Source organism: Ambystoma mexicanum, chromosome 1p (assembly GCF_040938575.1).
Source record: "Ambystoma mexicanum isolate Mex_15411 chromosome 1p, UKY_AmexF1_1, whole genome shotgun sequence".
NCBI classification, from domain to species: Eukaryota; Metazoa; Chordata; class Amphibia; order Caudata; family Ambystomatidae; genus Ambystoma; species Ambystoma mexicanum.
Genome location: NC_090921.1, coordinates 1,471,471,795 through 1,471,495,334, shown reverse-complemented (window position 1 = coordinate 1,471,495,334; position 23,540 = coordinate 1,471,471,795). Strand labels below are relative to the sequence as shown.

At 43.7% G+C, this 23,540-nt stretch overlaps 1 long non-coding RNA gene across 1 annotated transcript in view; it reads right to left on the bottom strand.

Annotated features, from left to right (window-relative positions):
* Positions 1-1,407: 1,407 nt before the first annotated feature.
* LOC138455857 (uncharacterized) overlaps positions 1,408-23,540 on the bottom strand; it is a 126,194-nt gene continuing 104,061 nt past the window's right edge. Inside the window, exons 2-4 of the long non-coding RNA XR_011262039.1 lie at positions 22,993-23,216; positions 7,145-7,239; positions 1,408-6,451 (exon numbers count right to left, since the gene is read on the bottom strand). This is a non-coding gene — a long non-coding RNA (uncharacterized lncRNA). The remainder of the gene's footprint in view (positions 6,452-7,144; positions 7,240-22,992; positions 23,217-23,540) is intronic.

Genomic DNA, 23,540 nt, shown 5'->3' with positions numbered 1-23,540 from the left:
CGCCTGAGCGCCTGGGGACCAATTCCGTTGGTGACGGTGCGCGGTACAAATACCTTTAACATTTAACATTTAACATTTAACTTGAGATTTGTATTCCTATGGAACCTGCCTGTTTTTAGTTCTAGCTAAAAGCAGGCGGATTCCATAGGAACCCATTCTGAAGAGCATCTGCAGAGAGTAATTTGCAGGCGGCATTTCCATTCTTTACAAAACAGAAAGTAAAAGCAAAGAATAAAGGCAACTTTGGATGCAACAGCACGTTAAGTGCTAATGTTGGTGGTCCCCTTCCTGCAAAGATCACTTTTTACAAAATCACCATGTACGTGTTTGAAGAAGTATACATGCGCCTCAATTTCTAATGTTGAGTGTGATAACATAAGTATAAAAAAGGGACATAAAAGGCATACACAAGTCTACACATTTAGGTTTTTTTCTGTGTCAGATGGGCGTCGAAATACATTTCCTCCGCCTCATTCCCGCTCTGCCTCAAACAGCACCTAGTTTTATGCCTGCATGCGACTCTGATGCAGTTGTAAAATGAGCTACATTTATTACTTTCCAAAAGCAGGAAGATTCCTTGGGAATCCAATGTGAATGTCATCTACAATGCACAATTAACAGGCAGCATTTACATTTCCAACAAAATGGCGAGTAAAATGAAAGAGTATGTGATTTCGCCAATTCATACTTGTTTCCTTTGCAATCCATTATGTAAATGCGGGGGAATCGCACATAAGAGAACCCAACAGCACGTATGTGCTAATGCTAGTGGTCTCCTGCATACAATTAAAATTTTTAACAAAATAAGCCCCAATGCTTCCTCAATCAACGATTGAGGGAGGCCTTTGCAATGGATTCCAATTAAATCTGCCTGCTTTTATAAGGTCTAAAAGGTCAGGCAGATTCCATAAGGAATCCATTGGTTTAGCAGCAGCATGGAAACAGACACAGATGTTAAACCATCTGTTGTTTTAAGGTTGATCAGGGAAGCAAAACAGACAAGGTTTTTTGAATGAGTGCACTGCAGCCATAAAAACGAAAACTAAATCTCACAAATGCTTAAAGACCGTGTTAACACTGGCAGAACACCAGTAGCACGGGCAGTTTTGGTCCCGGGTGGACAGCTAAAAGGGCACAAGTGGGCGGCTCGGGGCACACTGGGCACCAGTGGGGATGAAGGGGGTGGCTCCCCCTCTGCCCACCCGGCTGCGCCTCTGCATAACACATGTAAACTTGTCTTAACATTTTTAATGATCTGTGGATCTTCCAAAATGAGCCGCACTGTGTAAACTGGCAGGTCAACATCGTTCTCGAGGCATGAAAATCGGTCATGTTTGTAACATATACACCAAAAACCAGAGTTTGCAAGTTTCACTATGCCACAGCTGAGAAAGTGATCCAGGCCATTGTTTTTTAATATAATTTTATCGAAAATGTTACATTATCATGCAACAACAAGACAACCAAGTGATAGTGTCTGTGTTGCTAAGTGTAGTGGTGCAGTTATATTTGTTTGCGGCCAGAGTGTAGGCATAATGTCAGGATCAGTGCAAAAATTGCTGCTCTTGCACTCTCTGTGTTCTGATGAATGAATCCTGTTTTGAAAATGATACGTAGTCTGTGGAGAGGCTCTGACCCTTCTGCGGTACTGGGTGCCTGAGAGGGAGGTTCAGTATCTATTCTTGTGCTGCAGGAATGTAATCAGTCACTCCAAGTAAAGGGCAGGGTGTGTATGATGTTACCTCTCATTCACCTCTGTTTTCATACCACAAGTGTCTGCTCGTGTTTCTGACACCATTGCAAGATAGCCACTACATCGATCAAGCAGTTCTCTCTCTGTGGCTATGAACAAGAATACTGCTTTGTTGTTGCCTTTTCATGATTTGGTTTGCATTGACCCCTTCAACGCCTTTTATGGGACTCACTGGTGTCTATCTCTAATCCTGTTTCTCCAGTGTGAGAAGGAGGCACTGCCTGGTCGGGTCAGGAAGAGCAGTGCACACTGTTGCCACTTAGACACTTTTGGCCTCCAAGCCAGGGTGCCTCTCTCTGATTGGGCAAAGTATCCGCTCCCTCCCGCCCACTCTGTGGCCTATTGATCATCTCTCTGTTCCATCCACCTGGGTCTCACCGCTTGCCCTTGCTGCAGATAAGGCGGGTCTTTCTTCTCTGGCACCTGTTGATGATGGGCCCCCTGGGAGCTTCTTGAGCCGAGCACAAGAAAGTGCAGACAATTTGTCCCAAAGTTAGGCATACCACCCAGTGTTTTTTCTTGGAATTCTGAGAATTGCAGTTTTTCCGTTCCCATGTTCAATTTAGAATTACATTTCCACAAAAAAACAAGACTGAGTCATTTGCTCACGCATGGTATGTTGAAACTGTAGAACTGTACAGGAAGAATGAGGCATTTCATTGTCGGGATTTCTCTCCAGGTAAGTTAAAAAAAGGAACGATCTGAGTATGCAAATGTTGACAGAGAAGTGTCCATTATTATCTCTGCCTGGGATCTCTGAGTTAATGTGGGCGTTACTTGTTGACAATATGCATGGCCACACTTGCTTCTTCTGCCTTCATTCTGGTATTATCGGTATCTTCTAAATGAAAAGCTGCAGGGATTTGTGGGATGGTCACGGTGAAAGTATATTTTCTGCTCCCTGGAATGACTAACGTAGGAGCAGGGTCAACACTGGCGTGTATGAGGTTAATTCCCATCAGCAATGGCATGTACAGAGTAACAGTTTCTGGGTGAATTCCTAATGGTTACTTAACTCGTAATTCCCATAAAGCATAATCCAGCTCATCACTGTGATAGTCCTGATTTATTGAGGGGCACTGCCTGTGTGGCCTTCTTTTCAGCATTTGCTTTTCTATACAGAATGTTAGCCTCTGCCAATCAATCTACCTGTAATTATAAAAACCATAAAGGTTGTTTGTTGCACAAAACATAGTGGGGCAAGAGAAGAAGAATGCAGGACGGTGACGAGGTGAACTGGACTGGGCTTAATGGGAATGACCAGGCAAGTCATTTAAAAATGTCCCCCTTGTACATTCATCCTCATCATAATGCTCAATTGGTGGGGATTTTCCAATGCAAGAATAGTATACAAAAATCAGCTTTCCATATACAAGTGACAAGCAATCAGCAAAAAACACCTACCGCAGAATACATGTGCAGCAGTGATATATTGCAAATGTCTGATGAGGACTGATGAACAATTAATAATAGGGGATCCAAGAAATAGAAAATAGTGCACTTCTCGGAATCCGACAGCTCAGCCCATGTAACAGATTGCAAATATCTTGCAGAAATTCGCCTCAGCAAATCATCAATCCACAGTTAGAATGTTCCCTGTTTCGCTCGGGAAGTTCCCTTACTTACCAATAATTCTCTTGAGTTACGACTTAAGTGTAAGAACTCACCATGAGTGGTGAAGTCTTTAATCCTTGTATAGGGGTCCCTTCTCAGATATAACCCAACGCATCCAGCCATCGTTGGATAGAAACACACACTGTGCAAGAAAGAGAGACATTACCTTCCCCACAGCTAGCCGGCAGCGCTAGTTTAACCAACTATGGTACAGCTGACAAAAGAAAGTCTCAAGGTTTTTCTACATCCAGCAAACGTTTATAGATCGAACATCTATGACACTCCAGTTCTGTTCATATATGAACTCTAAAATGTAATTGGTCAGGTTTCTATTAGGAAAATGCATTGTCCTTTTTCATTAGACATAAATGCTTCCAAAAATGCATTATTATTTCCTCCCCCAATTACCTCATATTTCTGCTGATCAGCATAAACTTGATGTTCCCAATTTCAAATGAATCATGGAAATTGTGTGGCAACTTAGAGCTGGTTAGAAGCAGCTTTGAGATGATGGAGATTGTAGCAAAACTCTGCCAAGGACATGAGGCCTGCTGTCGTGTTTCCATTGGCTACTTCGTCCTTAACTTTTTCTAATTTACTGCCAACTTTTAATCCAAGGCTCCCTTCCTGACATTGTTCAGCTATAATCGTATTTTCCTACCATTTAATACTGCTAAATGTATGCACCTGTCTTTTACCCAGGCCTCTCCCTGTACCCAATAACTTTGGATTGAGTTGCTAACTATTTTTTTGAGCTCTACACAACTCTGTACTTCTGTGTTTCAGCTTAAATTTCCACGAGCCTTCGAGGCCTGTATTCATTTTAATGCATGCTTTGGCATCCGTTTTAAAAGGAATGGACACCTTTTGCTGTAGCATTTTTATGTCATGGGCTATATTCTGCACATATTTCAGCATTATATTTTGCAGATACATTATTTATGATATGTTTTGCTAGTGTCTATTGAGTGTGGGTACCATTCTTCACATCTAATGTCTGTGTAACTTGTTGACAAATACAAATTTGCCTTGAATTTTATGCAGCTGTGAGTGTCATAAATGAAATGACATCACTTGCATTTGTCATCCCTGGCTCACACAGTGTTATCCTCACTGTCTCTGTTTAGGGAATGGATGATACAATTGTTTAAGTAAATAACTCTTTTCATATTTGCGATGTTGGACCGGGGGAACGGCAAGAGAACTGAGTAACATGTTTATCTATCCATCACCATAGGCAGTGGGGTAGTCATTTTTGGTCTGCACCTCTTTATACCCCCCATATGGTCATGATATCGACCATACTCTCATTGTCTACCCTGTGCGCATGAGGTATATTTGTGTATCCCTATCGCAGTCACCCCGCTAAACTTAGTGCTCTGCGTTACAAATGCCATATCATATCATATCATAATATGGGGGGTGTCATGGAAAATACTCCGAAAAGACCAATAGTGTCTTCAACCATGTTGTACCCGTCTTATTTATGTATCTTTTTTGTCAAAGGTGTGGTCTATTTTGCCCTCTTTTATTATTTATGTGCATATATGTATCTATTAGCATGCACAATGAGTGACCCTGCCACTATGAGAATCTGGACATATTGTTAAATGACATTTATATTCTCTTTGAGGGGAGCCACCAGCCCATTTTTTTACTTTCATACCTCTTTCTTCTTCTCTTAGTAGTTCATTAGAAATGCATACACACACATTTTCCTTCTCCACACCACAATGTTTCCTTGTTTCTGTCCCATTTGCCAGTTGTTTTTATTTAACTGCCTGGCAAACAACTGGCTCATCTTCTGTCTGCTCATCTTCTATCTGGTTCTTTGTTCTTCTCCTTATCGAGTTCAAGGACCTTTCATCAGTCCATTATTTCTTTGGCTGCAAGTTCAGGAGAACCTTAGTTCATATAAGGGCCATGCTTTAAAACGTTTTATTTTCTTAAGCAGGATAATCATTCATGTGCACAGTGTTGCAATTGGGGACACAAGGGTGGGGGCATAGATAAGAGGATTGTTGTTGTTTCTTTCAGTTTAGTGGCAACAGTTCATCTGGCTGGGTCGCCTAAGCCCTTTTTATGACAGTTAGGGCCTTCATACCTGCTTGAAAGAATGGGTGCTTAAGTCACTTGAAGTGCAGGTATTCTCTGTCCATCTGTAATATAAAAGACTGGGTGAGTTTCTAGAACAATAAGTGCATTTTATTATCATCACTCTCTCCTAGAACCTAACATTACTACTTCAATGATTCTGTTTCTTTGAAATATTACATCCTCCTAAACACTTTCTTCTTCTTTAATTTAATTGAGTGACTGATCCTCCTCCTCTTTTGCCTATTTTACTATCAACTTTGTTCATCTATGCTTGTTACTGGGTGTGCCTGTGACCTGGGACCAGAAAGCACACACATTACATCCCACTTTGTCCTTCTCAAAGCTGTGCTGAGCTCACAAGTCATCTCCAAATGCTTCTCTTAATTGGAAAAGGAAAAATCTCTCTTCTCCTCTATCTTTTGCTACATCTCATTGTGAACTGTTGCATCACTAATACTACTGGGAATAAACAATCCCCTTTCATTTGTAACCACAAAATAAAAACATTAAAAAACATACAACAAGACAGAAACAACAATAAAAAAGGAACCATCTTCTTTTTTTCTTCCGCTGTTCCTTTTCTTTCTTCTTGGCGCATCAATAGATAAATGTTATTCACTTCCTGTAGAACCAAAAGGAGGCAAAAGTCATAGTATACCAACTAATTAGATTGTACTCTCCTTTTAGTAAGTCTTCTCTTCTACTGTTTTTGCATGTAGGGCATTGGTCTTGTCGCTGTGTATTTCCTTGATGTGATGGTGCTGGTGTCATATCTGTTTGTCCATGGCCAGATAAAGTGTGTCCTTGTATTCTTGGAATGGTGGCTTTAGCGCACAGTTCTTTATCTTTCTTTTTTGTGTAAACGTGATGGTGGGCTTGCTTTTAGCGTTCATTTTTTTGGTGCAAATCTTCTCTGTACTTTTCATTTTATAGTCCTTCTTCTGATGTGACCAGACCGCATACTCTTCTTTATTTGCTGTGTTTATCCTGGCAAGATATAATTAACACTTTTTGTTGCCCTTCCTACCCTAATACGCCTACCCTTGATGCTGAAAACAAGCGTGTGTTCTATATAAGTGCAGGCAAGTGTGACACATGTAAATAAAATGTTTGCCCATCAGTTCATTTGTTTCTCAATACAATATTTCCCTGCTCCTTTACTAAAACATAACACATATCTAATATAGTTTTTTTAGTCATTAAACTTGTATACATATTCAATACTTTATGTTGCCATAATCATAAAACGGTTACTCCACCTTCTTTCATCCAGGGGTCTCCTTTACCTTCTTCAATGAATATGGCCATACTCATATATATACTATACGTTACCTACACCTTCTATACTCTACTTGGAAGAAATGCTATCAAGTTGAAACCACTGTATTCCTCACTTCCTTTCACTTGCACTCACATGTGCCCCCTTTCCTCTAATAATAATGAATGAGGACATCCCCACACTCCCTGTGTACTCAGATACCTACCTTTTCTTTCTCTGTCCATCCCCCTCTTTCATTCACTAGTAATTGATGTTCCTTCCAATTGTGTTGCTACACTCTACTCAACTAAGGCCATATATACATTCTTCTTGTGCTTCAAAAAATGCCAATGTTGTCATCTATAACATAAATCAATATTATTACTTATACATATATATAACATAATGTTCTTGTTACTTACTCTTGTTACTTACGTCGGTCCATGGGCTGGAAGGAATTCTCTCATTGTGTTTCTCCTCACAGTTCCTTATTCCTGGCCTTGACAGTTGCATGTTACTGTTGTCATTTAAAAAAAAGAATGTTTAATTGTGTTTATTGGTTAAGACAAACCTTATACATTGTTGATTAAAAACAATCATAAAATCACAACTTTTACCAATAATAATATTTTAAAATCTCATAACCAGTCAATCAATAATTATCTTCTTTCACAAAGAAATCATTACAAGAAAAAGAATTATGAAAAGCTAATGATCATTGATCATTGATTAAAACCAAGGCTACCCCATATATAAAAAGCAGCAGCCATTATTACCTCAGATTTATCCCCCAAAAATGGTGCTCCAAAACTGGTTGTCCTCTCTCCTGGACTGAGTTGCAATAAAATTGGAATAACCCTTTGAATAATAAATGTGCATTACTGGGCATTGTGCCAATATATGGCAAGCCGATTCCACTGCCTGGTTACAAAGTCGGCATATTCTCTTGTCTCTGCGCAGTTTCTTCCATCTACCAGTGTGCTCGAAAGTCGGTAAAATACTCGGGCATAGATAAATAATGAATATTCAAATTGACGCAGAGTATAATTTAGTTAAATAGGAACATGGTGTATCTTTACAAAACCCCTGCATGCTGTATTCAGCATATACGGTCATGTTGGCCAGTCGGTCTACGTTATTACATTGGTCAAGATTTCTGGTTTTCTTTTTCAAAATAACAGGCCAGTTGGGAAAAATGATCAAATCATCCAAAGAAATATTTAGATGAGTAAGATGTGCCACTGTGGTTTTATGAAGTTCTAATAGAAATTCATTTCGACAACATTGTGCATTAGACATCACTAAATGGCTAAACAACATATTAGATTCATTTGCTGCAAGTACATTTGTGATATATAGATTGCTTCATTGTATTAACCAACAAGATTTTATTGATTGGACACCAAGTTCACACCATAGTGCCTCCACCGTCACCGACTGCGTAACCCTCAAAAAGATCTCTGTATCTTACCTTCTAATTCGTCCACCGATCCCATCAAAGATTTAGGGAGGGTGGCCAGGCCATATAATATCCCTGTCACAATGCTAATCCAATATAAATTGATTTGTCCTTCTATACTGTTCCCTCCCTTAAAACGAATACATTTTTTTTAAAGAAACCATTTCTTCAATATCTTAGACCGTATATAATGATTATAAAATTCAGGCATGGTGGAATCAAATACAGAGAACCCCAAATAGAAATATTGATCAAAAACTTCCAACGGTAACCCGTTCATTGACCACACAAACACAGCTTTCTTGGGTCGTGGTCCAATAAAAAAAATGTTTGTTTTTTTGCAAATTGACGTTTAAATTATTATTACGCGCATACGTAGCTAGAGCATTCATTGATTGTTGCAGCACAATTGGCGTGCAATCCAACAGGATAGTATCATCTGCATAAAACAGCCAGGGCAGCGCCAACATTCCTATTTGAGGCAGAAAATTGCGGACTGATTGAATCGCTACGTTCAAGTCACTCACATATAAATTATATAGTAACGGCACAAGGACTCATCCATGTTTTACACCAATATTTACATAAACTTCTGATGATATGGCACCCTCCTGGTTCATCCTAACCACTGATAAAATACAATAATGACAGATCAATACCCCATTGATGCAATTTTGACCAGAGCAACAGACGAGACACCGAAGCAAAGGCTTTACTGACATCGATTAAACGTAAATAGAGCCTATCCTTGGGCGTCCGAATGCATGACGCAATAGCACAGATATTGTGCATGGTGCTATATCCCTTTTGGAAGCTCGTTTGGCAATGAAGATAACAAGCAGGCATCCGATGCCGATTTTGCATGTTTTTGCAATAAAATATTAGCAAAAATCTTTTGACATGCATCTAACATTGGCAGTAAGTGAAAGTTGAAAGGATCAGTTCTGTCACCCCTCTTATGAACCAGTATCAGAATCGATCGTCTACAACTGACAGGGATAGTAACCTCATCCAATATCTTCTTATACCATTTCTTAAGAACACATGCCCAAAATTGGGGGGGGGCGTGGCTACATGGCCACGGGCTAGGACCTGATCCCTATGAGCTCCTGCTGATCCGACGCTGATCCGACCAAAAAAACATGCTTTGAGCCTGCGGAGTGCTACCTTATTGGAACTATGAATACATGAATATGAGAGGCATATGGAGGTCGTGGAGCAGGCGCTACCTGTGTACGAAGTGCTGTATTGTGAGCTAAGGAAGATAACGAGCTTCGGTCGACGAGAGTTACAAAATGGCGCCCACGAGAGAACAAAGGGGTGAGCCTTAGGACAGCTGCATTGGCACATCGCGGAATGGCGTCGCTCGCCAATAATAGCGGATCTGAAACATTGGAGAGGACCTGGATGCAAGTGAACGGCTGTAACAAGGATCGTACATTGCGGCCTACGTGTATCACAGTATCGCCGTGAAGTGAAAGAGCGGAAAACAGTGGAGATTCAAACAAGATGGCGCCCGCTCCCACCCGAAGGTCGGTATCTATAGACCGAAAATAAACATAACGCATGCCGGGGTGAGGAGGCCAGACACACGAACACTGCTGGTGAAAGGTGCTGTATGTGACGGAGGAGCAAGTGCGCACGCATCGTGCACAATCCCCACAGACATATCAGTGCCCGCGGACATCGGATGGGCAGAGACCAACTCTAGTCAACACACCACATAAAGCAGTACTGACTTTGGTTCCAGGGTAAGGCCCAGGTGGTTGCGACTTGCAATTACTCAATCAAGAGTGGGATAATGTCAGTGAGAGGAGGTAAAGCGAAGGCTAAACAATCAACGATAGATATATTCGCTAAGACCCCGACCACCCCAGCACAGACCCCCACCGGCGGGTCAGCGGAAGTTGCCCCCTTGAGAGATGACGAGGCGATTCTGGCTGCCATCACAGAACTGAAAACTTGGCAGCAATGGCAGACTTGAAAGTGGCGCTGGAGACTAAAATAGACGCAGTGGGCTTAGAGGTCAATCTATTGCGGCAAGACATGAGGGTGCTAGCGGAGAGGACGACCAGTCTGGAAAGTGCGGTGAAAACCAACACAGGAACCAGCACCAGCAATGCTAAAGAGGTCCACGTACTAAAGCAGCAAGTATCGAACTTAGAGAACCGAGCAGAGGAAGCCGAAGGAAAAGCGAGACGTAATAACATACGTGTGGTGGGCCTTCCAGGAGAGGAAGGCCAAGATCCAACGGACTACATGGAGAGCATGATTATGCAGGAGATTGGAGCCGGCAAGCTTTCTCAAGGATTCTCAATTGAACGAGCACATAGAGCCCTGATGCGGAGGCTGCAACCAGGGACCCCGCCTCGAGCGATCATAGCGAAAATCCTTAACTATAGAGACCGTGAGAAGATCCTGGAGTTCTTCAGGAAAGGAGGGACGATAAAAAGAGCAGCAGCCACCATAACTGCATACCCCAACTATACCATGCAAGTACAAAGGCAATGCTCCGGATTTGTAGCCGTGAAGAGGAGACTACGCACGGCTGGCCTTAAATACATGCTTCTATATCCTGCAAGACTCAAGATAATATACAGGAGCAAAACATATTTCTTCGACACCCCAGAGGAAGCGACAAACTGGCTGGACGCCCAAGGATGCATGGACATTGAAGAGGATCAGAGACGAGAGGCACAAGATAAGTGATGTGTGGCAATGCTATGAGTTGCCGCGAAAGAGCTATAATGGGGGCTACCTAGGGTCATGACATTGATTGCTCAAGATGAGTGATGCTGGACATACTGGACTGGAATGTAGATGGCACTGTCAAATATTGATATTGATATTCCAATGTGATTACTAATGCAGAAGGCACTAACAGGACGTGACCTACCCCCCGGTAAATAGAGTGAGGAGAAAAGCCACTAGGGCTGAATCACCCCGCTGTGCCCCGAGCGCGCGTGTTGTCGGGTTAAGGACTAGATGCGGGGCTACCTGAGATCCAAGGATGGAGCTGGCCAACAGTTGGGAGGGGTTGGAAGTAGTGGAGGGGTAGATATTGTCTATGGGCAAGTTGAGGAAGGGGATGGGAAAAGGGAGGGTAGGGTGGGTGTTGGGGAGTTGAATGTGTTGTTTGGAGTTGGGGACCGAGCCTATATGAGTCTACACGTGAGAATAAACGCTTTGAATAGAATCTGCACCGGTAGGTGGATGAGAGACAGATTGATAAATAATGGGAGAACTCAGAATTGCTACGTGGAACGTAAGAGGGCTCAATAGTTACCTGAAGAGGAACAAGGTTATGATGTACCTGCGCAGAGAAGAAAATATATATAACTCTGATCCAGGAAACACACCTCACGCACGATAAGTTAGAGGTGATAAAAGAGAAAAATGGAGGGGAACCGTGGTAGGCGCCACATATTCGGCCTATGCCAGAGGTGTGATCACATGGGTGGCGCCGCATGTCCCTTTCCAATTGCTACAATCCACGGTGGCATAGGACAGAAGGATGGTAATGATAAGAGGGTTGATAGAAAATAGAGAAATAAGTATTATTAATACATATGCCCCGAACCAAGATACAGCAGCATATTTTAGGGCTCTGTATAGTAAGATGGGTAGGTGCCTCGGGAGGCGGTGGTCTGGGGAGGAGATTTTAATTGCGCGCTGAATCTGAGAATCGATAGATTGGATAATAAAATAGATAGACCTGCCCCGGCGGCCAGAGCGCTGCAGAAACTGCTAACGGACCTGGGGTTTGAAGATGCATGGAGAAAGACAATACTCCCATTACTCAGCCCCACAAAATTTGCACACTTTGCTGGATTACATGTTTTTCACGCATGAACTAATGTCGGAGGTAACACTTTCAGAATACAAAGTGAGGGTCCTATCGGACCACTCATCGTTGATACTGGAACGGCAACATCAGCCCCCGAGAACAAGGATACCGACTTGGCGCCTCCATGCTGAGTCGCTGAGAGATACTATATTTAGAGAAAGCCTGCAAGACGACATAATAAGCTACTTTGAAATTAAGACTGGTAGTGTGGAATCCGCTGGTGTGCTGTGGGAGGCCTTTAAAGTAGTAGTAAGGGGAATGGCCATAGCGAAATCCAAAGGGCTGAAAGAGGGGATAGTGGCTGAATTACAAGAGGCTGAAGACGAGTTAGAGAAAGCGCTGGGAAGGGGTGGTACCACTGAGGAAGAGCATGTAGAGACACTGGGGCTGCATAAAAAATGTGTGGGATGCTGGGAGAGACTATGTAATCTGAATTATAGGAAGTACGTAGAGAGATTACATGCAGGAGGGGACAAACCAGGAAGAATGTTGGCATGGCTCTATACAAATTAAACCCCCAGACCCACAATCAGGACAATTGCGAGAGATGATGGGAGTACGGCGGACACCCAAGAAGCGGTTAATCAAGAATTTGTAGAATACTACCGGACCCTATATGACGATCAAGGGGGGAGTGATCATGAGAGAATAAATGCAACGCTAGAAGACATAGGTCTGCCACAGATTAGTTTGGAAGAACGAGAAGAGCTAGACACCCCGATCACCCTGGAAGAATTGGAGGAGGTAGTGGTGCAGCTACCCACAAACAAGACCCCTGGAGCCGATGGACTACCAAGCAAATTTTATAAAAACTATAAAGACGAGGTGCTTCCCCTGCTGTTGGCAATGCTAAACGAAGCGTATGACAATGGGTGGGCTCCCAGAGTCCCTGCGAGAGGCGATAATTATACCACTCCCGAAACCTAATAAGCTGGCCAAGGATTGTGGATCATATAGACCACTGTCAATACTAAATCAGGACAGCAAAATACTCACAGCGGTTCTAGCAAATAGGATGAGAAGAATTATCACCAAACTCATAGACACTGATCAGACCGTGTACGTCCCAGGCAGAAATATTACGAATAACCATAGGCGGCACCATCGAGTCATTGAGTATGCAAATGAAGAAGAGGGGGAGATGGCAATCGTATTACTGGATGCAATAAAAGCATTTGATTCAGTAAAATGGCCCTGGATGATGGCTGCCTTGACCAGCTATGGGATAGGGCCGGGGTACCTTAGATGGGTCCAATTGTTAGATAGCGCGCCTCTAGCCAGGGTGAAAACAGGAGTGATAATCTTGGAGAGGTGGCAGCTTAGCAGTGGCACTAGACAGGGTTGCCCATGGTCCCTTATATATTTTAGCCCTAGAGCCACTAGCAATATACCTAAGAAAACAGTATAATGTGATAGGTATCACCATTAAAGCATAGCCACATTTAATTTCCCTTTATGCAGACGACATACTGTTGTACTTGAAATACCCGGAAGAAAACCTCCAATATGTGCTGGAGGTGATGGAACAATTTGCGTTTCTGTCCGGCATAGCAGTAAATCCTAAAAAGTCATGCGTGTTCCCGCTGGGTAGATATAAGGGGACCCCGCTAGAGCACTTGCCGGTATTGCCAATACCGTGGGAGGTGGACACGTTTAGGTACCTTGGAATAGACATCTACCATACGGTGGAGGCAGAGCACCTGCAAAACACAGAGAGGGCGGTCAAGGGTATCGAGAGTAGCATGAAGTTTTGGGCGAAGCTTCCTTTGGCGACGATGGGAAGAGGGGCAATGTTAAAAATGGTGGTCTTGCCGAGATTGATGCATTACTTTAGTAATATACCGCACCTGATCCCAAAATGATTCTTTGCCCGATTACATAGCATATGTAGAGATTTCCTATGGAGTGGGACTAGAAATAGAATAGCCCTCTGGACGCTACAAAATACGCATGAGAAAGGAGGGATAAAACTGCCAAACTACGAGGCCTATTACTTAGCGAGTCAATTGGAATATGTAGCGAAATGGTTATCGGAAGAATCGACCTCGGAATCTATTCTATTTAGATCAGAATGCGCTCCATTTTTTCTACAAGAAATGATGTGGCAGCCCAGAGAGAATATGAAAGAGTGCCCGAAAATGATGTTGCTGGGATGAGACATATGGCACAGGGCCTGTCGGGTAATGGAGAGCCCTACCCATGCTCCCCACAGGTGCCACTTGTGGCACTGGAGGGAAACAAACGCCGAACTAATGAAAACGATCAGGATGCACTGGGAACCAGTTCGGATAGCAACGCTGGGCGATGTATGGCAAGATGGGAAGATATCAGATTTTGAGACTTAGGTAGTGGAAACCGGACTACACAAGGGACAGTATATTACATACCACATGGTGGTGCAGCGGGTTACAGAAACGTGGCCAGAGATAATACTGGAAGGCCAACTGGATGCCACCCTAGAGGTTATATATGACATAGCAGAGGGAGGACATGAGATATCCAGACTATATGAGATGGTTATGTCCAAAGTGGGGAAAGAACCAATGCGATTATGACAGGAATGGGAAGAAGAGGTGGGCACCCTTATGACTGATGGGATGTGGGAGAGAGCTCTCAGATATCACAAGAAGGTGTCAAGAAATGCCAGGTTCGAGCAGATACAGTTGTATATCACCCACAGAGCTTACATGACGCCCCCAAAAATAGCTAAATTTGCGAATGCAGGGCAGCAAGCATGCCCTAAATGTAACGAGAATAATGCTGGGAAGGTGCACATGTTGTGGGCGTGCCCAGTGATTGAAACTTTCTGGAGGGGAGTGGTGGATAGGCTGAACACAAAAGGGGTTAAGTCAACGATAGAATCGGCGTGGGCGTGCCTGATTGGAGGGTTCCCGAGACCACGTAAATTGAAGCACGTCAGTAAACTTAAAGTCCTGGCGTATATACTTGCTATGAACTGGAAGGCATTCCATGGTCCGATAGTAGAAGTGTGGTGGAAAGATCTGCAAAAGTGGTCAGAAGCTGAAACTGCAGTCTGGCAGGAGACAAGTAACTCGGGTGAGGAGGAGGAAGCAGAAACCTTGGTAGCTTGGAAACATCTAGTAGCTACGATATTTGGGCCTACACATGATGGGTCGCGTGATTGCGACTCAGTAGAGAATTCGGATGGAGGACTCCGCCTGCAAGGCGCAGGAACAGAAGGTGTGGAATAGGCTCGGGAGGGGGGTGGGTAGAGGGAGCGGTATATATTATTGAAGGAATATATTGTAATAATGTTAACTGTACTGCAAGTTTGGTTGTATTGTTGTTAAAAAATAATAAAAATTGTTTAAATAAAATAAATAAATAAACAAATGCCCAAAATTGGAGGTTCTCCTTAAAGACCACATTAGTATCGGTACCAGGTGCATGGGAATTGGTAAGTGAATTTATAATTAGTACAATGTCTTCCTGCAAAACCCTCGGCAAATCCCGGAGATGGTGTGTATTTATAATCATTCAGATTGATATGTCATTTTATTTCTTGTAATCCCTCCCCCATACTTTTCAAAATACTCCTAAAATACTACATATTTGACATGCTCTCTATGTTCCCTTATGTTTGTGCTAGCAGGACATGGGGTTTATGTTGCTTAAATTTGTGCAATGCTTGCATTGTGGGAATATTGTCTACGGTTGTGGTGGGATATATAGGTTCAGTATGTGTGTGTTACTCCCCCCTCTTTGCGGCCATAACGTGACAAAACCATAACGTTATATCCATGTGTTTTTCCAAATCTTGTGCATGATGCCCTCTCTTTCCACATTTCCTTCTCTTCACTCCTTCTAATAAACCAATCATCATATTTACTACTGATCCACAACATGCTCAATACTTGTCCCCAATCTTCCTTGTTTCTGTTTTCAATCTTTAACTGCTAAACAAACTTACATTAAACAAGCCTGTGTGTTTGTCAAACTAATCTATTTGTGTTTTCTTCCAAGAGCTATCGCTGCCCTTCAGTTTTATTCCATCACTTTCTGCAGCTCCTAACCTAGATCGATTGCTAATAAGGGTACCTACAATGTTTAAATGGGATAATAACTAGGGGTGTGAAGCTCTAATGTGTGCTAATATAATGTCTGTAATCAGGGCCTAAACTAGCTAATAAAACCTTAAAAGGGGAAGTGCCCTGTGTAATTTTAAAAATGATCTAATGGGGCTAATCTGATCCATATATGTGTAATGAAAGGGGACAAATTCTAGTGTGAAAAAATTTGCTCAAAATATGGTTAATCATATATAATTATCATTCAAAGGCGCCCCAAGGGCACCACATCAACATAACATATAACACAAATCAAATCCCTTTCTTCTTTTAAAAAATAAACATCCAATCTCAAATTCCTTTAACTGGTGTTGTTACTTCAACCTAAAGAGGACACCCCTAATAAAAAAAACATCATTATTACTCATAAATCTCTTTTAAAAGAAAACTTAAGAAGGTAAGTCAGTTCACTGAGTCCTGGATCTGAGGCACTGTTTGAATGAGGGTGGTACTGAGCCCCTTCTCACTTAAAGCTCTGTTTTAATAATACATTCTTTTCAAAATATGTCACCACAATCATTCTCATACTCTGGCCACTGATAATGTCAGTCTAAAATCACTTTGCTACTATATACAATATTTTGCTTCATCCTAAAAAAATTAGTGCAATTATGAAGATAGCCATGTGGACATCTGCCATTGTGTCACCGGCTCAAAATGGAGGCGTGGAGCGGCAATAACAGCTCATTAGGGTCGCAGGAGAAGAGGGACACCTGCTTTCATGCGACCAGACCCCCTGGAGACTAGGAGCTGAGGTGGCAGTCTGCCCAGGTGGCAGAGCCCTGAGCGCCTGCTCTTGTTGCAGTGGAGTGATAGCATAGCCCGGGGCACCTCCTCGGCAGCAGTGAGATCCGTGCTGAGACTACGCGTGATTGCGATGCACTACAGCCAGAGGTCCGGTTATGCTTGTGACAGCACTGCCCCACCAGAGCAGGGTGGCCCGGGAGGGGGCTGAGGTTGGACCCTGCTATCTGGCCACAATAATTTAAAGGGCCTGTCAGCCCGGGTACCGGCTGGGGTGACCCAGGTGTCTGGAGAAAGTGGCTGGTGGTTCCACTCCGCGGATAAAGCCGTGGGCACAGAGATGCCATGCCAATCCAGCAGGATGGTGAAAGCGGCACCCTAGTAGGAGCGGGATATCTTGCAGGCACTAGACTGCCACAACGTGAGGAGTGACTACAGTTCACCACCCTCGCTTATCCACATAATAGGCGTTCTCGCAGATCCCCCTTTTTTTTAAGAGTGTTCCGTCCAGGATTACAGGCCATAAGCTGTAACAACTAATGTACAGAGACAGTCCCCACCCGGCGAGCTGCATAGCTCACGGCCCTGCAAGAGCACAACCCGGCATTGATAGCCTATCAGCGATACTCCGGAAGGATGGCGGTGGTTACACCATCACAGCGACCAACAAGAGGGCAAGGAGTGGACCGGAGAATACAACATGACAAAATCCAGTAAAGCTGCCAAGCAGGTTGACATCTCTACCCTGCTTGCCACGGGGGCAATAGACAAAATCAAAAGAGGTGACTGTGTCGAGGCCATAGTCCATGCTGCGGATCCGGATACCAGGGGGGACTCGCAAGCACAATCGGTGACCAAGACCAACTTACAGGAGCTGCTTGCTGCCATGAACAGGGAATATCAGCAGGGCACTGAATCCCTAATGCAAAAGATCACCGGGCTGGACAAAAGAGAGTGCGAGGTTGAGAGCAGAATAGCAGTGTGCACCGAGACCCCCGACCGGCCCATAGAGTCGGGTTTGCTCAGAAGCACTTTAAGACAAGATAGCGGCACCCGTGAGATGGATGGGGATGCAGATGTATTACTCCAACACCAATCAATAAGGACAACTCAAACGGTTTGGCAAAGGGAGTCTATTTAATGACAAGTACAAAAAACAGGAAGTTATGAATATCAGCAAATGGCGCGATCTTCCTTCTCGCTTCAACTCCAATGAACTTCATAAAAATTGTAACATTTATACTAAAAACTCATCATTGACGTGTAACACTCAAAAGTTAACATGCAATTCTATTGGTTAGGAAAAGGTAACTTTAATATAGGTACTATATCTGTATTGGGGTTTGAGCGGATTGGGTAAACACTGTCAGGTGGGCATCTAAGCCCTACTTTGAAAATGACTACTGCAGACGTCACTAAAAGTACGATGTCCCATTGGTTCCACTAACTATAGGACCCTAGATTATTTGGTCCATTGGGTTGGCACCAACCCCATGCATACTTTTCCACTTTGCTTAGCAGCACTCAGAATGGTCGGCCAGCTGCGAGGTGCCCCTTAGTTACCCAGCCTTCCTCCAGTCATTGCTACATCAATCATTACTTTAGTAGCCATGTGTCAATTATTTCCCTGTGGTTGGCCACGAGACTGCATCTTCTGTCTGGAAAAGTTCTGATATCTTCGCCTGACCTTGTGCCATGCGTAGATGTGAGCTCTCATTTTCGTCCGGCTCGGTTGGTCACGTGGTTCAGACACCGTGAATTTGCTTCTTCTTCCATCAATTCGTGTATTTGATTCTTGTTTCACACACCACCTGCCTTCAGTTTCTTATCTTGACCTTTCAGAGGCAGGATTCTTAGTTTCAATTAGATGTAGCTACTGTTCGTCACTTCTATTGGTACAACCTTGGCTTTCCTGGCATGAGTTGCCTCTGCTGAGTTTCATTTCAGCCATCTCTTCTCGTTTTTGCCAAATATGAAGTTTTTCACGTGTGGCCTTTAGTAACCTGGGTTGATTCTGCTTCTTGTGCAAAGTAGAAATATACTTACAATAAGGTGCTTTGTTTGAGGTAGATTATGTATAGTTGCGCTTGCCTGACTATTCTTCTACTAAGCAAAGCAAGCCACAGTTTTCTTAGCTTTCTTGCAGTTCCAATCATATTTACAGTTGTAAACTGGTCGAATATCTTCATCTTGCTTACAGCTTAAGCTTCTTATATTTTGACATTGTTTTCTCACTTTCAGTTCAATATCCTTCTTCATGGCGTTTTGTCTCTTTGTGTCATTCTCTGGTTGTCATTTCTTCTATCTGTGAGTCTGTACGGTCCCTCGTGACATCACCATTCATCTTCTATTAAGGCCTTTTTGGTTTCTTCAGGGACTCTACACAGACGATCTTCATTTCGGTTCATTTGTTGATATGGTTTTCTCAATGAATATCTTACTCTCCATGGTTTTCTTGGTACTGGTACGTCCATAGGTGCTGTTCTTCTAATAGGCACTGGGCAGAGCCCTAGCGCGGCTCTCTGCTGGTTTATTTGCTCATCTTACATCACATATCTTGGTGTGAACGTTCCTGGTACTTCAAACTGGACGATTGGAGTGCAGGCTTTATTTGGGACTTCCTCTACAGCGGACACGGAAACAACCTTATACAAACAACATTTTGAGATAGGCGAGGGATCTGACAGGCTTGCGGCACTTGGAGCGAGATGTGAATCCTTGGAAATAAAGCAAGAAGATAGTGAAAACCACTCTTGCCGTAATAACATACGTATACGGGGAGTCCCACCCTCAGTCCACGAACCAGACCTGGAGGAGTTTGTGCGGGACCTCTTCCACTCAATCTTGTCTTGCCCCGGTGTCACCTCCATGGAATTGGACAGGGTGCATCGCATCCAGCCGAGACAGCCACTATCCTTCCCTTATGACGTCTTGGCGAGAGTGCACTTCTTCAAACTTAAGGATGAAATTATGAGGAAGGCTAGAAACTCTCTGCGCCTTCCCTTCAGAGACGCTTCAGTAGCATTATTTCAAGACTTAACATCCTGCATTCTGCCAAACCTGATGAGTCCATAACATATCGATGGAATTTCCTGACAGTACTGCAATTCACACTAGAGGGGAAACAGTGGAGGAGCCGAACAATGATAGAAGCAGAGAAGCTTTTAAACACTGTAAGCATCACCGAGGGGGACCAGGACGCCAGACCCGCTGCCCGCCGCCTCCAAAAAGACCCAGGGTGAGCATGGTCCAAAGCAGGGGTGTTGCTATGTCTGTAAAAGATCTATGGCTATGCTAATTTTGGGACTGTTGGGACTTGCGGTTAGATAGCCTTTTTGGTTGTAACCCCCGAGCTTCTATCCGGGCTACAGCCAAAAGACTCAGGGCTATAGCCACCTCAGCCACCCCCCATAGCAACGTCTCTGGTCCAGAGTTAGCAGGAAGAGAATAATCAATTGTCCATCACAGAGAAGCAACATGGAGAGAGAGAGTCATCTGAAACATAAGCCTTCCCCATTCCCATTGAGCCCCCATAGGGCTCAATGGGAATGGGGAAGGCGCTAATAACAGCCCCTCGAATAGCAGGCCTGTTATTAGCACCCTGGTCCCTTAGCGGGACCCGTAAAGGACGTGTGGTCAGACCACACGTTCTTTGCGGCTCCCGCTAAGGGACCTCGGAATTGGGCGGTAAGGGTTTACCGGTGCCGGTCTCCTTACCGGTGCCCGGTATCCCTTACCGCCCAACTCAGAATGACCCCCATAGTCTACTTACAAGAGACACACCTATTAACTGCTGACGAGTGCAGATTCCCCCGATTCAAAAAAGGTTTCTTTGCCACGGTGGGGTAAAGAAGAGGGGGGTGGAAATTTTGCTCAGTGAGGAGAACACGTTTACTAAGATCAAGGCACTTTGTGACCCACTGGGACGTTATATTATGGTAAAGGGGTGCTTACACAAACTGCCCCTCACACTCATTTCCATCTATGCCCCGAACTCCTCACAAGTTCAATTTCTCCATTCTATTGCTCCAGAGATCGCATCCTTCGTAGAGGGGAGGCTTGTAGTCGAGGGTGACTTCAACCTAGTCCTGGACCCAGACAAAGATAAAACTCTACAGCCAACCAGGGAAGACTACGCTAAAGCAGTAGGCTTTGTGCAGTTTCTAAGGGAATTCGGTGTAGTGGACTCCTGGAGGCTACGTAACCCGGTTACTAGTGACTATTTATTTTACTCCCACGGCCACAAGGGCCTCTCGAGGATTGACTTGCTTCTCCTATCTGGCGAGCTATGCCCATGCCTGGAAGCGGTCACAATACTGCCTAGGGTAATCTCCGACCATGCCCCGGTTCTCGCCCGCATGCGGGCATCCGGCTTTCTGGCCCGACCCCCTGGGTCCTAGAAACTACAGGACTTTCGCTGCGGGACCCAGTGATCAGAGGCAACATCACAGAGGCCCTGAAAGCCTATTTTAGAGAAAACAGCTTAAAAGAAACCCCCCTGTAGATTGTCTGGATGCAATGACGGCTGTCATTAGAGGGGAGCTAGTGTTCAAAGTGGCGGAACAACGAAGGCTGAGATCCTTACAACAGGTGAAACTGGGGGAATAGTAGGGACCTAGAGAATGTACATAAAACCTCCCACTCTAGAAAAGCTTGGGAAGACCTCAAAAAAGCAAATCACAACTCGAAATGCACCTGGCTGACAAATCAGCCAGAGCTTTAGCATACACTAAGAAATTCTATTGCTCGAACAGCAACAAAGCGAACAAGCTTCTGGTCTACAAATTGAGGAAAGTGCAAACCCGCAATAATATCTGTCTATTAAGAGCTGAGAACGGGGTGCTATTTCTTTCAAAGAGTCATAAAATACAGGCAATGTCAACCCACCATAGAGAGGTTGTAACTGGACCTATATTGAGGAGGCACTACAGAATGATTACCTGTCCTCAATCCCACCAATCAAGGCTGCTCAATAACTACTGGCTCCTCTAGAGGCTGCTATTTCCACAGAGGAGGTCACAAGAGATCATAGGCTCATTTTTATAAAACCTATGCTCACATCCTAGCCCCACACTCTAACCTCAGGCCGTATCACCCTCTCTATGGAGGAGTTCCTAACTGTGATGATTCCGTAACCAGGGAAAGACCTGGCGCTCTGCAGCTCCTTTAGACCCATTTCTCTAATAAACAATGATGGGAACATTTTCACCAAAACACTGGCAGCCGGTTTGGCAAAAGTGATGCCGAAATTGGTCCACCCCAACCAAACTGGGCTTATCCCAGGGCGCACCATGCATGACAATGTTCGTTGTATCCTCGACCTAGTCGAATGCATCTCAAGAACAGGAGTTGAGCTAGCTATAGACTCCTTAGATGCACACAAAGCATTATACTTGCTGAATTGGAACTATATAGCTAAGATGCTAGTAGCTTTCCGCTTTGGCTCCAACTATATCAAATGGGTCCTAGCTAGCAATCAAAGCCCACACACATGCCTAAGGATCAATTATTTAGGGAGCTAGAGAAAGACATGGCTTGCTGGCATAAACAGGAGGTATCCTGGCTAGGGAGGGTTACAGCCCTTAAAATAAACTTAATCCCTAGGTTCCTTTCCTCCTGCCTTTTGCTACTGGTAGGAATTCCTGGCAAAAACCTTGAGAACCTGCAAAGGTGTATGCTACATTTCGTCTGGGTAAGGAAAAAGCCAGGGTTGCCAATTGCCAAAAGCATCATGTTGAGAAGCACACAAACAGTGGGCCTTGGTTTTCCTGATATCCCCAGATAGGGATATATTGAAAATACATGTTTGCAATGCCAGAGCCAGAGACGGAGGGATTCTTGGGACTAGGGAACAAGGTATCTCCCTCTTTCTCTTAAAGCAAATCCTGTTGCTCTATAACACTTACTTGTTAATATCTTTTGACATCAGACCTAGCTATAAATATTGGTCTGACCTCACTAACTGCTTTTGTTATATTTTGCCATGTATGTAACGCTCAAGTTTTCAAGCGCTCAGTTACCTCAGGGATCGGAGTGCGATACAAATAATAAACAAATACTAAAATATATATATACAATTATAATACAATCATACAATCCTCAGTTCTGGTTCTTGCACAATGCATACTTTACCATGATTTATGGTGCCAGCTCTTCCTTAAAATCTGCTGTCTGCGCTTCACTGCCAGGACACAGAGAGTATACATCACCCGGTTACTGATTTGATAAATGAGGTCAGACTCCACGCCTTCCCTGGGGTCTTCATGCCCTTCCAGTGCGTTTGAGCGCCATATTTATAGGGGTAATTTCTCAGTTATAACCCAATGCATCCAGCCATCGTTGGATAGAAACACACACTGTGCAAGAAAGAGAGACATTATTTATCTTCTGCACAGCTAGCCGGGAGCGTTTGTTTAATCAACAATGGTACAGCTGACAAAAGAAAGTCTCAAGGTTTTTCTACATACAGCATACATTTATAGAAAGAAAATCTATGACACACGCGTTTTGTTCTTATATAAACTTTAAAATGTAATTGGTCAGGTTCCCCCTTCCATTGGACAAAACTGCTTCCTAAAAATGTGTCATTATTTCCTCCCTAATGACCTCATATTTCTGCTCCTCAGCATAAATGTATTGTTCCCAAATTCAAATTAATCGTGGAAATTGTGTTGCAACTT